Below are 17,194 nucleotides of genomic sequence, written 5' to 3'. Positions count from 1 at the left end.
GCAGCCGGGATCGATGATGCCACCCACTCCCTCCTTTTCCATTACACATTTGATCTTGGCTTTTCCTAATTTTGTTCAATATCCAACATTCAGCCCATTCACTTTGCATTCATTTTTGTGAAATCTGATAAAGGCTTTTCTAATCTTCCTCCCGTGGCCAAGAGACACCACTGGGCCAGTCCACTGTGCGTGTCTCCCTCACATCTAATGAAATGGGCCACAGCGCCCCCAAATGCAGGCCCCGGGCCCTGGAACCAGGTCTCTCCCCCTACTTCTTAGCTTCTCCCCCTCTGGCTCCTGCCTCAGGATATTGGCTGCTGTGCCTTCGTTCAGTCCCCTTCTCTGACAGCGGACTTCAGGGTACAGGGATGCCTAGGGCTTATACTTCAAAGCCACTTCTGGACAGCTGGAGCCCATCTCAGGCTACTGGCCAGGTAAGGGAGAGACATTTCCGAACATGCAGAGGACTCTGAATCCTCTAGGGGAGTTCTGTACTGGGGATCCCTACAGAGAACCCATCGCCCACCTGTAAATGTGCTCACTTTTCAACCATGCAGGTGCAGAGGCTAAAACACAAAACCCAATATAAGTTCAGAAAAGGGATGTATCCACGTTTCCGCATATATGACCTACAGTGCTCTTCATACCTTGACGGACTGAGAGCAAGTCTGCCCTTAGCTGCAGACACAGGAATGTCACAGGCACTATGTCTCTTTGGTGGCATTTCAGGCTCTCAAAGTGGTGGGTGGGGATATTTAGGGGATGACTTGTGAAAAGGAGGGTCTGAAGTGACTGCAAGGCAAGGCGATGAATTAGACCCAGGGAGTCCACCCCTTCTTGTTCCGACTTGGTTAAACATTAGGAGACACTCTCAGCATCTCCCTTCGTTTCTCCAGGAGCAATAAAGGAAGCCAACATTTGTTGAGTAGCTCCTTCCCTGCAACATGCTAAACGCTTTTTACAAATATATCTACATAGTTTGATTCTTGAAACGGTTGTGTGATAGGTGTCTGTGATCCCATTTCACTGCTGAGAACTCTAAGGGAGTGGCAAGTCCGGGATTCTAACCCAGCTCCTCTGATGTCAAGGTCCAGGTGCAGTTGACCCTTGAACACATGGGTTTGAACATGGCAGGTCCACTTCTATGCAGATTTCTTATAGTATTGTGCTGGAAGTGTGTTTTCTCTTATATAATTTTCTTAACATTTTCTTGTCTCTGGCTTACTTAATTATAAGAATATAGTATATAATACATATAACTAACAAAATAGATATTAATTGACTATTCATGTTACTGGTGAGGCTTTTGGTCAAGAGTAGGCTATTTATGAAGTTTTTAGGGAGTCAAAACTTAAACATGGCATTTTGACTGTGGCGGGGGTGGGAGGGTTGGCGCCCCTAACCTCTGAGTTGTTCAAGGGTCAATTGTATTTTCTCTGTGGCACACTATGTCCCAGTCAAGAGCTAAATCCCTGTCTTTATAAGATTTGGGAGAGTACGTGAGGAAACTCATGTAAGATGATCTGACAGTTTTGTGTCAAAGTACCTGGAAGTCTTAGATTCTCAAATATGATGAGAAGAAAACAGAAGGGGATTGGTTAAAATCTGGTGAATTTAAAAAGTATTGCTCAGGAATCCTCAGAATTAGAAATTGTAAGTGGGAACATGGATCTCAGCCTGTTCATCTAGAAGTAAAGACAGTGTGGAGGCCATTTTGCTGCAGGCTCCAAGTTGGTTAATATGTATGTGCACATTGAGCGGCTTTCCAAAGAGAAGAGCCCTCAGAGTCATTAAAAAATGAAGGGTTATGATGACCACAATTTCAAAGAGGGCTATTAGTAAAAGAAATATGGATTTCTGATTGATTAAAACATTTCAAAAAAGAACCCACGACTGCTCTACAAGCATCTTGCATGATGGACAGAAACAGCAACATGAGTGTCCGTTTTCTGCAATGGGAGCTGTATCTCCTTCAATTCAAATCAACCCAACAGTCCTCAGGATCTGGAGGCTGAGATCATTCTTCACATTGAGCCCGGCCATGGTCTGACATGGCCTTAGATGTCTTAAGAAAGTCACATCATCCCTGAGGAACTAGAAGTACCTCCCAGAGGTGCTGGGGGTACTCCTTGACTTTGTTTTGTAAAGAAAGGTGAGACTGGGGAGTGACCTTTGAATTGTCATACTCCTCCCAGCAATGCAGGAATTAACCTCAAATCAACCTAGATTTGGATAGGTGGACATCAGTGCCTTTGATTCTGAAGTGATCTAAACAAAGACTCATTTTCCCAGATAGTGGGTCTACCAGCAGAGTTCTCTGATGGCCGACAGCACGGAAATAGAATGCAATGTCCTCTTTTCACAGTCTAATTCTTTGGCATAAGAATTTTTCCTATCTGAGGACATTTTTCATGTTGGTTAACTCTGGGTGAAGGGTAAGTCAGAGCCACTCAGACACTTGGCTTAGAGGCTTGGTGCTTGGGGTTGTAAACAAAAGGTGTATATATAGCTTCCTTCTGGGGGAGAGAGAGGAGGAATCACAGAAGCTGAGAGGCCTTGAAGATAATCTGTGGCAGGTAGTCTCCAGAAGATCTCCCAGCGATCCCTGCCTTCTGGTATTTGCGCCTATGTACTCCCCTCCCTTGGGCATGGACTGGATTTAGTGAGTCAGTTCTAAGGAACAGAACAGCAAAAGTGATGGGATGTCACAAAGACTCTGACTCCCATCTTGCTGGCCCTCTCTCACTCATGCTAAAGAAACCCAGCCACCAGGGGCGCCTGGGTGGCTCAGTTGGGTAAGCGTCTGCCGTCAGCTTGGGTCCTGATCTCAGGGTCTTGGAATCGAGCTCTGTGTTGGGCTCCCTGCTCAGTGGGGAGTCTGCTTCTCCCTCTCTCTCTGCTGCTTCCCCTGCTTGTGCTCTCTTTCTGTCTCTCAAAAAAGTAACTAGAATCTTAAAAAAAAAAAAAAAGAAAGCCAGCCACCATATTGTGAGCTGCTCCTTGGAGAGACCCATGTAGCAAGAAACTGAGGGAGGCCTCTAGCCAACAGCCATTGAGGAACTGGGGCTCTTACTCCAACCAAGACTCTTAACTCTAGGATTCATAGGACTGAATCCTGCCAACAACCACTTGAGTGAGCTAGAAAGCAGATCTCTCCACGTCCAACCAGAGAGGACTGCAGCCTCAGAAGGACTGGGTCACTGACTCACAGAATCTGGGAGATAACAGACGTTTGTTGTTTTAAGCTGCAAAGGGTTGTCACATCACCTTCGGTAACAAATAGTCCCTTTAATTCAACTTCTGTATTCGTAGTGAGTTGTTGGAGACCTAGAGAGATCTAATACTTTGCCTGAGCTCCCACAGACTTGGGCCAGACCCCAAGTCAGTCCTCTGAATTCCCAGATGGAGCTCTCCCCAATTTATGATGCCCTTCTACAATTTGTCATTATGGAAACTTGCCTGACATGGACTTCTTTAAAACCCCTTTAAATGAGCCCATACTTTTCCCTAAAAGGATATCTCCATTCCAGCTAGTCAGAAAGAGGACAGGGCAGCCTGGAGGGCTGGTCTTGAAGCCAATCTGTTTCTTCCATGGCCCACGGCAGGGCTCCCCGCTCCCAGCCAATCCCCATTTCAAGCACTGGGCTTTCTCATCTACTCAGAAACCTTGAAATTGCCAAATGTCCCCAGATAATAAATTCTAGTATTTTACATCCTTTCTCTCTCCTGCCACAATTTAGAGCTGTCTTGTCCTGCTAATTCTCAGTGGAAATGAACAGCCGTCTCTCCCCGTCCCATTTTCCCCAAGTCATAAATTTATGTTGTGTGCCGCCTTTACATTAGGCCTTCTGAGAAGAGGAAATGGCGCAGCTCTGGGGGTAGGGCAGGGGCAGGCCAGTCCCAGCAGCGTGGCCTTCAGTGCCTGGACAGAGCATGGAGAGGATGGTGGGGTGAGCCTGGAGGAAGCTGGGGCTGGGCCAGGGGAGTCTGGGCCAAGCAGAGGAGGAGACCACTAGGGATCCTTTGTTGGGCAGGGGGCAGGCTGGGGTTGTGCACTGTGGTGGAGCACTGAGGACAGGAGTAATGGTGTAAGGGTCAAAACCGCACTAAGGGGCAGGACAGCTCCTGGCATGGAAAGGGCAAGGCTAAGCCGGGGATCAGGAACTCAGGTCTCAAACACAGGTATCGGCATCAAGTAGACCTCTACGGTATTGATACTAGGCCGTGAATATCTGTCCAGGTGGCCAGGCCAGCAGGAAGCAGCCCCAGGGCATGGATGTTTCTTATTTTCAGCAGCTTTCCACCTCCTACCTAGTGTGCTCACACCAGAGGAAGAAGGGAGCAGAGTCAAGGTTGTTAGCCTTTCAGGCTCCGGGAACTGGCTCCCCAGGGTCCCTGGAGGTGAGGGTGCGTGCTAGGCAGGGGTGGTGCTGGGCTGTGGTGAGGTGGGTTGTCTGTTTTCTAAGTTTCCTGGCATATCTGAGGCTGATAATGATAGGACAAGAGGGGGGTCTCCTCAAATGCTTGGCTGCTTTAGGATTTGGGGAGCAGGGGTTGGTGGGGCCACGAGGACAGCTGTTCTTTAAGATTCCAGACAAATCCACGGTGATCTTTGACTCTGGGAAGGTTGGCAAGCAAGAGATTGGCTACCTCTTCCTGCCACCTGGTGGATGCTCCAGCTAATTTGTAGACCATTTCTAAGCCTCTTGTTACTGAAACGACCTTTTTATGGACTGGAGCAGGGGTCACAAAATGGCAGCCACTAGATCAGGCCCTTGGATAAACTTTATTTGGTCCAGCCTAGTATTTGAAAAGAAAAAGAAAAATGAAAATCGGACCCCCTTAAAAATGAGGATACTTCACTCAAATTCAGAATTCTGGCTTCTCTGGCCTCATCGGGGCCCCTCATTCCCCTGTGATACTACGGCACTGGGGCAGGCGGCCTCCTTCAGAGGAAGGACCTCCAGGTCCAGGCTTCCAAGGCCCTCACTCACATGACACAAGCACACGCACTTGAACTTGAACCCTACCTCTCTTACGCATCTACCCTATTTTCCCGGCCCCCATGGGCATCAGAGATTTTATGCCACGAAACTGAAGGATCACGTTAGCCCAGCAGAGGATACAGGCATCATAATACAGAGATCAAAATTCCTACCCTTCAAATGCATTTTGATACCTGGGAAAGGATTTTCATAATCTCCCCAATTACATGTCTGCTCCATTTTATTCTTCCTTCTCTGCTGTACTTTCAAGAGCTTTCACAATAGAAATTTTCTGAAAGAGCTAACTGCACTTCTATAATTAGCATAATATTGGTCAGGATAAATCAGCTTTGCACAAACATCAAATGAACAGAGGGAGTCACTACTTGTTAACTGAAAGAGGTCGTACAGTGTAGATTATATATGCAAACTAGATGCTCCTTTGGTCAAAAGTAATCTGCTCTGATTAAAACAGAAATAAAGTAGCTGAATTACAATAACAGAGCAGCTGCTAAACTCACTGTTGATTTCGTCAGGAGACAAGGGAGCGATGATCATTCCTGAGTCTTGTCCAAGACGAGGCACAGTAATTTTTCCACCCAGTGTCAAATTATTAGCTATTCAAATCAATATTCCTAGTCAAACTCGATAGATAAATTGGATTATTTGCTTCTGCTCCACATTGTGTTTTTAATGGGCACCTTATAATTGCACTTAGCTAGCACTGCACAAAATAAACCCCCACGCACAGACGTTCAATGTAGTCTAATTTAAAAATGTGCTTTTGGAGGGGTGCCTGGGGGACTCAGTCGGTTAAGCGTCTGCCTTCAGCTCGGGTCATGATCCCAGGGTTGTAGGATCAAATCCCATATTGGGCTCCCTGCTCAGTGGGGAGCCTGCTTCTTTCTCTCCCTCTATTCCTCCCCCTGCTCTCTCTCATTTTCTCTCAAATAAATAAATAAATAAAATCTTTAAGAAAAAATGTGTTTCTTAAAAAAGTGTTTTGGAACCAGTGAATTCCAGTTTCTAGTTTGGCTTCATTGCAATTTTGCTCTATAGCACTGAGTGGGTAGCCTCCTTTCTGGGCTTCCATTTCCCAAGTCTTTCCTTCTCTGGGAGTCATGGACATACGTGCTTGAGCCCTGGGTCTGGAACAAAGGCCTTTTTAAAAATTAAGGCTGAGGCACCGGGAGATTGATGATGAGAGTATGTGGCCTGCAAGGCCCTTTGAAAATACTGAGCAGTTACAGTCCCATCTGTCCTCAGCACCCTCCCGGCTGTCACAAGGGGCTGTGGTTTGTTGGGGATCACATGAGGAAAGGTAGTAAACTTTAAGGAGTAGATGATTTTTTTTTAAACCATATGTATTGAAGCATAAGAAAAGAAAATAGATCAATGCAGTGTTTCTAATTAGAATGAGGAACTAGTTTTAAAAAGGATTTAACCATGAACTTACAACGTACTTTGTTACTCAAATGTATAGCCTGTGGCCATCTCTGTGGGCAGGCAGCTGTTCTGCGGGTACGGGGAAAGGCATCCATGTGCCCTTGCGGCGATGAGTTCCTGAGTGCATTTAATCGAAAGATAAGTGAGGGGGCTACTGCGATGCAGGGACCCTGCCTAAGGAATACTGACTATGGAACGGTATCCATTCTCAATATGAAGTTTTCTGTCTGAGGGCTCTCCTGCCTGCCATCCACAGGGACAGAGATCTTAGTCAAGAGGCATTCTAAGCTGCGTGTGTTCGCACGCGCATGTGTATGTGTGTGTGCGGGCGTGTGTGTGATGGACAAGTACAGCCAACAAAGCAGCCGAACATATGTGAAGACACCCTAAGCCACAATACATCATGCTCATTCTGCTGGTTGTGCAATAATTTCCTCTCTATTCTCACCCTAAGCATCTGATTTTTTCTTTTGTTTTTAATGTGATGCAAATTTAAGGGTTCTTTTCCCTTCTTCTTCTCCTCCAGAAGATTCACTGGAAACCTGCGCTGTGGGATGTGGGAGACCTTAGAATCCCACCGTGCATCCCTCCACGTCCTGTTATTTTTCTCTGTTCCAAGCACAAACATTTACCTCCAACTGCCCCGAAGTTGCAACGCTCAGTTCCTTACTGTTTTTCTTTTCAATAATTCAGCCTTGGTGAGATGTGCAGTTTTTTTAAAAAGAAAAAAAAAAGCCTCAAAGTAAACAAGGCAAAGACTGATTTTTTTTTTTTTTTTTTTTTTTTTTACAGACTTGCTAGTAGGGGCTCTTGCACCAGAGAGCGGGGTGGTGGTGGGGGACTGAGAAGCCGAGGGTCTCCCGGGACCACCACCCAGAGTCCTTCAGCCTGCCTCGCCCCTGGGAGCAAATGCTCAGCAAAAAGGGATGTTTCCTCTTCCTCTTCCTTCTTTCCTTCGGCAAACAACCTTTTTCCTGACTATGGACTCAGAGAGGGTGGGACACATTTTCTCGCTCCTGGTTAGAAAAACAAACACACGGGCCCTTCCAGCTTCTCCTTTGTGCTTTTGGGTCTCGCTCAGGGGAGGAAGAAGATGCTACGCCCAACGTCCTTGATCATCAGCCTCACATCCCAGCCTAGTTCAGTTTCCAGGATACCCCCCCCCCAGGGCTTGCCAGGGAATCCCACCCCCCTTTCACGCAAGGAATCTTGAATGTTGCTGAGCCCCCAGGACTTGCTCTTTATCTCTCTAGGGGCATTTTCTTTGAATGCAATCCAGTCTCTCAGATTCCCACGTTCCAAGAAGCAGCTCTCTGTCAGATGGAACATTCTGTTGCTGTTCGCTGTGAACGAGTCTTATTTTGTTCTTTTCATTACGGAATGTTTCCATCAGGGCCCTGCGAGTTGAAAAGGCTCAATGCTCAGAATGAGGGTGGCTTTGTCTCTCCCCCCTTCGTGACCTCTGTCAGGACTTCTTTCGAGGCTCCAGACAAGATGGAACAGAGAAAAGTGCTTAGAGCCGGTGCTGAGGAAATTTTGAGAGTTTGCAGAGAAACGACTAGCCAGGCTGCCTGGATATATTAAAATGTCATCTCTGCATTTTGGACATGACTAGCTTGTTCATGCTAGAGGGGAAAATAGAGTTTGTTCTCAAAGGAGAGAAGCAGACGGAGAGAACAAGCATATGAACAGCTGACAATGTTCCAGCCGCTTTCTCACAAAGAGCTGAATCCTCCATTATTAGAACCAAAACTCATCAGCCAATTCGAGTCCCCTGGGAATGATGCTGGGCTGGAGCAGAAGTGGCCAAAGCCCCCTCAGATGGAGGCAAAAAGCTAAAGTCTATTCTATTTTTTTTTTTTTTTAGATTTTATTTATTTGAGAGAGAGAGAAAGAGAGATTGAGAGCACAGCGGGAGAAGGAAAGACAGACTCCCCACTGAGCAGGGAGTCCAACGGGGGTTTGATCCCATCCCAGGACCCTGAGATCATGACCTGAGCCGAAGGGAGTCGCTTAACTGACTGAGTCACCCAGATGCCCCTAAATTCTATTCTTTCCATGCAGGTTTTTAGGAAGGGAAGCAGAGCTGCTTAACATTTGTTATAAATTATGCGTCAGGCTCTGGGCTTGGTGCTTTTCTGCATGCTGTTTAATTCTTACAGCTGCTTGGCAAATAGGTATTATTACTACTGTGTGTCTGTGATTCATCTTTATTTATGTTCACATCACTCGCATCCTTTCTTGGTCAGGCAGCTGTTCAAATGTCACCTTTGACAAGCCCTTCCTGAGCCCCCAGTCCATAACCACAACACCTGCCACCCCCTGTCTCATTTCTATGGCTCCTTTGATGCTGTTATCTTCTGGGTGAATTCCTCAATTCCAATTTATTAATTCTCTCTTCAACTATATTCAGTTTAGAAGTTATCCTATTGAGTTTTTAAAAATTTTTCAATGGTTGTATTTTTCTTCATAATTTCTAATTTTATATCCACCTGTATTTATTTCATTTGTCTGTTTTAATGGCATAATATATCACTGGCATGGATCTTTTGTAAGGATATAATGCCTTCACTGATCTCTTCAAGGATGCTAAATGCACGTATCTTTAAGTCTTTTTCAAAAATTTTCATTATTTCTTTTTGGAAAAAACTCATAAACCAATTATTGATTTTATTGGCCTTGTACTGGCATTCGATCTCTTCACGAATTTTATAGTTGTGTTTACAGGATCATCATATGTAGGAATTTTTTCCCCCTGCCTTTCTTTTTCTCTGTGTATTCCTCCTTGTGGGGTTTATGTTCGAGTCTGGCTCTCAAAACACTAAGCTACACCTTGGGCAGTGGTAGGCAGCAGTCTCCCAGCTTCCTCGCACAAGCTAGGGAAGCCCCGCCCCAGCTTCTGATTGTGAGCTCTGAGTGTGACTCTGTTTCCCATGCCTCCCATGGCGCACCTTTCCCCTCTGGTGTGCTTTTATCTGCAGAAGCCAGACTCAGGGCTCCTACCACCTACTTCCAGATCCAGAGCCTGGCAGGCCCTCCTTGCTTCGCATTTTGATTCTGTTCCAGGACTGTGGATGGATAGATAGACAGATAGATAGACATACGTATATCTCATTTTTGAGTCTGGCTATGACTTTTTTTTTAAAAGATTGATTTATTGAGAGAGAAAGAGAGAGAGCACATGCATGCATGAGTGGGAGAGGCAGAGGGAGAGGAAGAGAGAACCTCCAGCAGAGCCTGCGTTGAACGCAGAGCCCGATGCAAAGCTTCCTTTCACGCCCCTGAGATCATGACCTGAGCTGAAACCAAGAGTCGACACTTAACCTACTGAGCCACCCAGGTGCCCTGAGTGTCGCTATGACTTTTAAAATTCTTTTTTCTATGTTCTCCATCATTGCTATGTGTTGGATCAGAGAGGGCTTCCTAGCATTCACTTACAGTGCCATTGGATCTGGTGAACAGGAATAGGACTTGGGAAACATATTTACAGTAGGACAGAAGTGGGAGGTAAAACTGGGCAATTATGTACAGGTTGGAAGAGTAAAGAACCTAAGGAAATGCTGCGTTCAAGTATCACTGGTGAGTTGATGTGCAGGAACCCTAGTTATTAAGATGGAAAGAAAAGCCATAAAATTTAAAGTTGGGTTGAACAGCCCTGGCTTCCCAGGTCTTCCCTCCCTCTCCTTCCTTCTTCTCAAACCACCTCTCCCTCTACCCCCTTTCATGTTGGTGATAATCCCTAGGGTGACCAACCATTTTAATTTGCCTAGAATGGTTTTGGCTTTAGCACCAGAAGTCCTACTTCCTAGGAAAGCCTCAGTCCTGGAAATCTAGGATGGTTGGACACCTTAGCTCCCTACCTTTCACCTTGTGAATATTAATAGAAGACCTCTAATATCAAAATTAAACTTACTAAGGGGTGAGCTTGAGAGACAATAACGGGAAGGGGAAGAAATAGGGGGAGGCAATGGGCCTCTGTAGTCTTTGCTTGGGTAGAGGAAGCCACAACCCAAGAGGTACTTTTCACTCTGAATTCGGTAGAAATATAAACTAGCAAGCAATCTTTGAAGTTTGTGATTCTCAGAATTTACTCAGAGAAATTTGAATCATCAATGCAAATAGTGTTTATAATGCCTTATATATTGGATTCAGAAATTGCTTGCTTTTGGAAAGGAAGATTGTATAAATATTATCTGATTTGATTCCTCTGTAGTCTTCTTGAGTTCACTAAGCCATAGCTGTCAGTAAGTATGTTGAACTAGGTAATATTCAGTTCTGCTGACTCCGTATTTTTTATCAGTGATCAAAGCCATACGTCATTTCATGCTCTCTTCGGCGGCACATTTACAAAAATTAGAACAATACAGAGAAGATTAGCCTGGCCCCTGCACAAAGATGACATGCAAATTCGTGAAAACCATATGTCATTTCACTATTTTCAAAGTACCTTTATCTTAGAAAAGCACTGGTCAGCCCCACAGCCACCATCACTACAGCTAAAATAACGCTGCCAAGGTTGACCTTGGCTGTCAGTAGTCATTGCGGACACAGCACTAATTTTGTTCGGTTGGTGGTGGAGGCTGGTGATGCGTAGCAGCAGTATACCTTGACTCGGGGAGTGAATTAAGCCTGGTAAATTCCGTCTCGTCATGCCTGTACAATTTCTCTTTGTAAACTGCTCATTGTTCCATCCTCATTTGCTGCTAGGAGTGAAATGTTACCAGCTGGGACCAATGAGACATAAAATAAAAGTCACCTGGGAGTTTTCCAGGAAATGTTTGCTTTTCTAATAAAAGGGACAGACTTGAAGAAAAGCTTGCTGTCATCCCTTTCTCCTCCTTCCTATCTGGAATATGGATGTGATGCCTGGAATGAAGGCAGCCGCATCAAGTCCATGAAGCAGTACCCATGATGATGAGGAGCGACGTGCCTATTAAGTCAGAGTGTGAAGGACAGCAAGAGCTTGAGCTCTTGATGACATGATTAGACCTTCCCAGCGACACCGTGCCTCTGGACTCGTTTAATAAAAATAAATGTTCTTACCATTGAGGCACCTGTTGATGCATGGCCATTTACTTGCAACTAAAAATCAATTTCATGCTGAAAAGCAAGGTAAACAATGCATAGGGATGATACATGGCCATGGAAATGGGGACCTAGGTTGCCAGATTGCCATGGGTTTTGGTGGATTTTTTCATTCCCTAATTCTTTATAACTAAATAAGAAAAGAAAAATACTCTTTTTGTCCCCCTCAGTGCTCAACGATTACCCAGTTTCAGTATAAACAAATGTACTCTAATGTGCTCTCACTGCAGTGGCTGTCAAGGGATGAGACATGTAATTCTATATGATGCCACACTAAAATCCTTTCGTGCACCTTAGAAATAGAACGTCATCTGTGCTATATTGTTTTAGGACAAAAGGATATAGACTGAGGACCAGCAGAGCTTCCAGGGCAATGTTTTTGCTGGGAGGCTGGATTAAACCCACCACAAGAATGACATAATTGCTTATAGTGGGCTGGGAGTTATACCCACAAACTCACTGCCATCTACAGAACTAAGATTCAGCCAGTGCTCAAGTGGACAGTGAGCCCAACCCAAGGCAGTCCAAACAGCTTCTCTGTTGGTAGGAGGATAGACCTTACCTTGATCAAGGATGGGTAAAAGGGTAAACAATGAATTCTGTGGGGAAACTCTATAGAACAAGGTGAAAGGGAACATCATCACAAAGGCTCAAAGAACATGCCTCTGAAAATGATTTACTGCAGGAACCACAAGATTTGGGGCAATGTAAAGCATCCTTGCTACACAGAAAAAAAGGCAGAAAGGAAGAAAAAAAAAACACAATAGAAGCCCAAAGAAACAAATATGTTAAGAATAAACCGTAAGGGGCGCCTGGGTGGCACAGCGGTTAAGCATCTGCCTTCGGCTCAGGGCGTGATTCCGACGTTGTGGGATCGAGCCCCACATCAGGCTCCTCCGCTATGAGCCTGCTTCTTCCTCTCCCACTCCCTGCTTGTGTTCCCTCTCTCGCTGGCTTTCTCTATCTCTGTCGAATAAATAAATAAAATCTTAAAAAAAAAAAAAAGAATAAACCGTAAGATTTTTGAGCACCCTTAATCTCTGAGTACCTGCTGTGGACCAGCACTGCCCTGGGGCTCAGTGATGGCTAAAGCATAGCCCTTGATCACCAGGGGTTCACGCTGCTATGATCCCCTTCCTTCACAGTAACTGATTCCAAACTGTGTTATAACAGTAAGCTATGATATCATGTAGTCCTACTGTGTTTTAAAGTGTGTATTTTCTAGACATACTCACTCTGTTTTGGAAAGAAATTAAATTCCATCTCTTAAGTAAGTAAATGAAGCAGAGAACGCACAGAGAGATGGAAACCACTGCATGTTTCATCAAGCTCTGGCTGTTTTATGCTCAACACTCTAAGAAAATGCATCATTCTTTAGAAGATCTATTTCTCCTTGCTTATATGGAAGTGATGGAAGGTGCCCAGGAAACTTCTTCCTCTGTCCAGCCAGCACGTAGCCCCTGAGTTGAGCTATAAGCTCTCTGAGGACTCAGATGAATCTTAACACCAGCACAGGGACATGTCAAGAGGCTCACTCATTGTTTCTGATATTGATAATGCTCAGTGCAATCTTGGCCACCTCCTACTTCCAGCCTTCCCCTGCCTTTCTCTGAAGACAGAAATTAAGCCCACACACTCAGAATGTCCCATCTTGTCCCCATCATGTGCGAGGAAATATCAGTTCATAGCAGATGGGTGTAGGGGGAAGGGGACAATCATTTCTCAACCTATTATTCAAGCTCTTCTGACAGGACCTTGCCCCCTGGGCACACTGATGGGCCAAAGGATGGAGATGGGCCATAAGCTAGACCAATTATAGAGCACCGCCATGCTGTGGGCATAGCAACTGGCAAGGGGATGGACGTCTGATCCAGTGGGGCCAATTGTAGGATATTTTTGGAATTCATGACCTAGGGACCACAGAACACAGTGCTCATTTTCTCTCTGCGGTGGAGACTAGCAGCTCTGAACTCATCAAGATGGCATTTCCTGCCACGTGGAGGAAGGAGGCCTCAGTAGAAGGAAGGGTACCCACATGCCAGAGGTGCAGTGTGCCGGATCCGCTTCTAGCTCTTCCTGAGGCCCGCTCACATCTTGACCTTCCTACAGTCATACTAGTCTTCCGAACACATTTGCCCTTGACTCTAAGTGAATTTAAAGTGGGTTTGGCACTTCCAACCAAAAAAACCCTAACACTAATTGTCATACCCTTTGTGTGTTTTGGTTTTCCAAAAGAAATTCTTGTCCTGATTATAAGAGTGATACTTAGAAAAGTTCAAATATTGGAAAAATATAGTATATAAAATAAAAATTACATAATTCCACCATCTAGCATAATCCTTATCTTTTAATATTCTTCTAGGCATTTCTTTTGAACTATAGATAAATAGATAGTTTTACAGGAGTGCAATTTTATAACATACTATTTCACCTAATAATATGTTTTGGATATTTTTATGGAACAATACTTCTAAAATCTACATTTTGAAAATGGTTGCATAGAATTTTATATTAAACTACCTTAATTAATGTACCCAGTCCCATTTGTTGAACATTTAGGTTATTTCAAAAGTTCTGCTATTATAAAGAATACAACAACGAACATATTTGTATGTGCATTTTGGAGCATTTGATATATTTCTCACTCCTTAAATTCTTTTTTTTTTTTAAAGATTTTATTTATTTATTCAACAGAGACAGCCAGCGAGAGAGGGAACACAAGCAGGGGGAGTGGGAGAGGAAGAAGCAGGCTCATAGCGGAAGAGCCTGATGTGGGGCTCGATCCCGCAACGCCGGGATCACGCCCTGAGCCGAAGGCAGACGCCCAACCGCTGTGCCACCCAGGCGCCCCTCACTCCTTAAATTCTAATGCTCTTATTTGTTTTGGCAACTTTTCCTTTGGCCTATCAATTTCATGTATGCCCTCTTGATTCACTCATTTATTCATTCATACTATGAACAAACATTTACTGAGAGTATGTTATGTATGTCGCTGTACTCAATTTTGAGAAAACAAATGTGGGTAAATTTGGGGTTTTACCCTTAAGGAGGAAGGATAAACTAGCATCTATTGAAATCTGACTCTGCCAAGCACTGTACAGGTTTATTTCATTCATTCTTCACTTAAAAAACAAACACCAACCCTGTGCAGTGGTATGATCTTCTTCATATAAATGAAGGACGGAAGATCAGAGAGGTTGAGCAGCTTGTCCAAGATCACACAGTATGTAAGTACAGACCTATATCCAGGTCTGACTTCTTTCCATCCCACGTAGTTTAAAGAGAGATGTGAAAACAAATGACAAAAGCAAGCAGTAAATGCTCTGTAAAATCGGAACAAAAGGATGCATTTAGGTCCATCAACCACAATGATCAGCAGAGGCAGACCTGAGACAAATCTTTTATCTGTAACAAGCAGCTCTCTAATAGTCCAGGTTAAAGGGTCAAAACCAAACCTTAAATGATTTGCCTGACTCCACACAGCTCCAGGGGGCCCTTGGTAAGCCAGAATATGTGCCAGCTCGGAATCCTGGGGAGAGAGGGAGGCCACTTCTAAGCAGCTCCATTTGGAGAGGCTGAAGCTAGCAGGTGTAATGCAGGGCTCCCAGGAAGATCAGAACAGCAGTCAGAGAACAGCAGAGCCATTTGAAAGAAAGAACAGCAGTCAGAGAGCAGCAGAGCCATTTGAAAGAAAAGCTCGGAAGAAAGGGGCAAACTGTTGGGAGGTCTCAGGACTCAGGCGGATGGCCTGAGGCGTGGCCTCTCACCAGGAAAAGGTGGTGCCCCAGCATAAGCCGACCCCTGGGATAAGCATGCATTTCACTGAGCCCAGGCATGGAGGAGCCCAGAGGTCCTGCTTACCAGGCACGGGGCTGTACCAGCTCATAAAACCTGGGCCGTTTGCGACTTAGAGTTTGCTGAGGGCTGTAGACTTGTTTGGACGAGATCCACGAAGCTGACCCTGTGATGTCCAGGCAGGACGTACTTCCCCAAACTGACAAGCCTCAGCTCTTTGTAGCCCTAAGAGAAGACCGGAAGTCCAGAGCACGTGCATCCGGGAGCTTGCCTGACCTGCTCTCTCCACACCTCCTTGCCTTGTACACATTCCAACCACTGGAGGCACCATGGCAGAGCGCAGTGACTTTTCAACCTATTTTATTTATTCTTCAAAAATATTTATTTATTTATTTAGAGTGCGCACATGCGTGTGCATGCACAGGGTGGGGGGAGAGGCAGAAGGAGAGGATCTCAAGCAGACTCCCCACTGAGCATGGCGCCCAACTCACCCAACTCGAGGCTGATCTCACCACCCTGAGATCACAACCTGAGCCAAAAGCAAGAGCTGGATGCTTCACTGACTGAGCCCCCCAGTCACCCCTTCTACCTGTTTTAATCTTGACCGGAGCACCAATTGATAAAGCCAATGAAACTGGGGCTGCTCCCATCTGAGTGGAGTCATGGATGCAGGACCCCCTTCTTCTCCCAGGATGCTCTGTTGGGCACACTGCCATCGCTGCAAGCATCCCGAATTTAAAGTTAGAGCACCCAGGTTCGAATCCCGACTCTGCCACTCACAAAGAGTGTGGCTTTTCAGAAGTCGTTGAACCTCTCAGACTCCATAGTTTTCACTTGTGAAATGAAGAAAATAATTCATGTTTCCTTCAGAGGCTGATGCAAGCAGCAGGTGCCACCACGTGGGTAAGAGCAGCTGTAAAAAGTCATATAAATGTGAAATGTTCCTTTGCTTGGCTTTTCCACGTTTGCACAGCCCCAGCACTTCTCCGTGTCTTTGGGCTAGGGGACAGAGCCACGCCACGTGGAGACCAAAGAGCGTGATCTACTTACTTTTACGGTTTCCAAAGAGAAATGGTCATTTTGAAGGCCCATTTCTTTGGTTTTTCTCCCTGCCATGTTGTATTTGTGCATCAGCCCCTTGTCTCCGACAGACCACCCCCCACTTCTGTGTCTCAGCCCCCCACACCAGGAGACCCAAACCTGCCGCCCTCAGGCACGCAGTGTCTTCTCTAACAGGGCCCGCAGGTGCACTAGCTGATTTTGTCACTTAGATTTATGACTCTCTAGGAAATCCATTTTAGCAGGGCATGCCAAGGTCATTTCCTCTATTTCTCTCAACATACTCCAGGTTCATATGAAATAAAAATGCCAAGTCTCCTCTCAGGGTTCTAGCAGAGAAACCATGATTGCTGGTGGTTCTCCTGTTGCTCAGGATTTGATGTTGGAGCTCTACATGTGGTAGTGAGAACACATCCACTCCAGGCCCTCCCCCCAGCAAAGCCAGAGATCTTAGGGAATGGTGGTTCATCAGGGGGGTTCATCAGAGGGGACCACGTCAACTCCTCAAAGTCACGGCTGACTTAAATACTGGACTTGATTTGGAGCATGCTACAGAAAACTCTGTTCTCAGCGGCTCCTTAACTGCCCAGCCAGTTAGGACTTTCCCTCTATTGCCAGACACTCAGGGACTAAGGTGACTTGAGTTGTAGTTCCGTGTTCCCAGAGAGTCACCAGCTGTATACCAAAGGTATATGGTGTGGGTGTTATGTCATATTGGATAGACTGTTTGCTGGGTAGGAAGTCAGCCAGTGTTACATGATTTGTACTCATAGCTTCAGGCCCACGACAGCGATGGTCACCTCCTGAGAGTGAGGTTGTTCTGA

At 45.4% G+C, this 17,194-nt stretch overlaps 1 non-coding gene and 1 pseudogene across 1 annotated transcript; both read left to right on the top strand.

Moving 5' to 3' along the window:
- LOC117803417 overlaps positions 1 to 17,194 on the top strand; it is a 96,236-nt pseudogene that overhangs the window by 8,923 nt on the left and 70,119 nt on the right.
- LOC117803675 lies at positions 10,755 to 10,861 on the top strand. Its single transcript, XR_004627611.1, has one exon. It is a non-coding gene; the product is annotated as a U6 spliceosomal RNA (small nuclear RNA).

The sequence above is a fragment of the Ailuropoda melanoleuca genome, chromosome 8, assembly GCF_002007445.2.
Source record: "Ailuropoda melanoleuca isolate Jingjing chromosome 8, ASM200744v2, whole genome shotgun sequence".
NCBI lineage: Eukaryota > Metazoa > Chordata > Mammalia > Carnivora > Ursidae > Ailuropoda > Ailuropoda melanoleuca.
The sequence above is the reverse complement of the archived record's forward strand: the minus strand, read 5'-3'. Positions and strand labels throughout refer to the sequence as shown.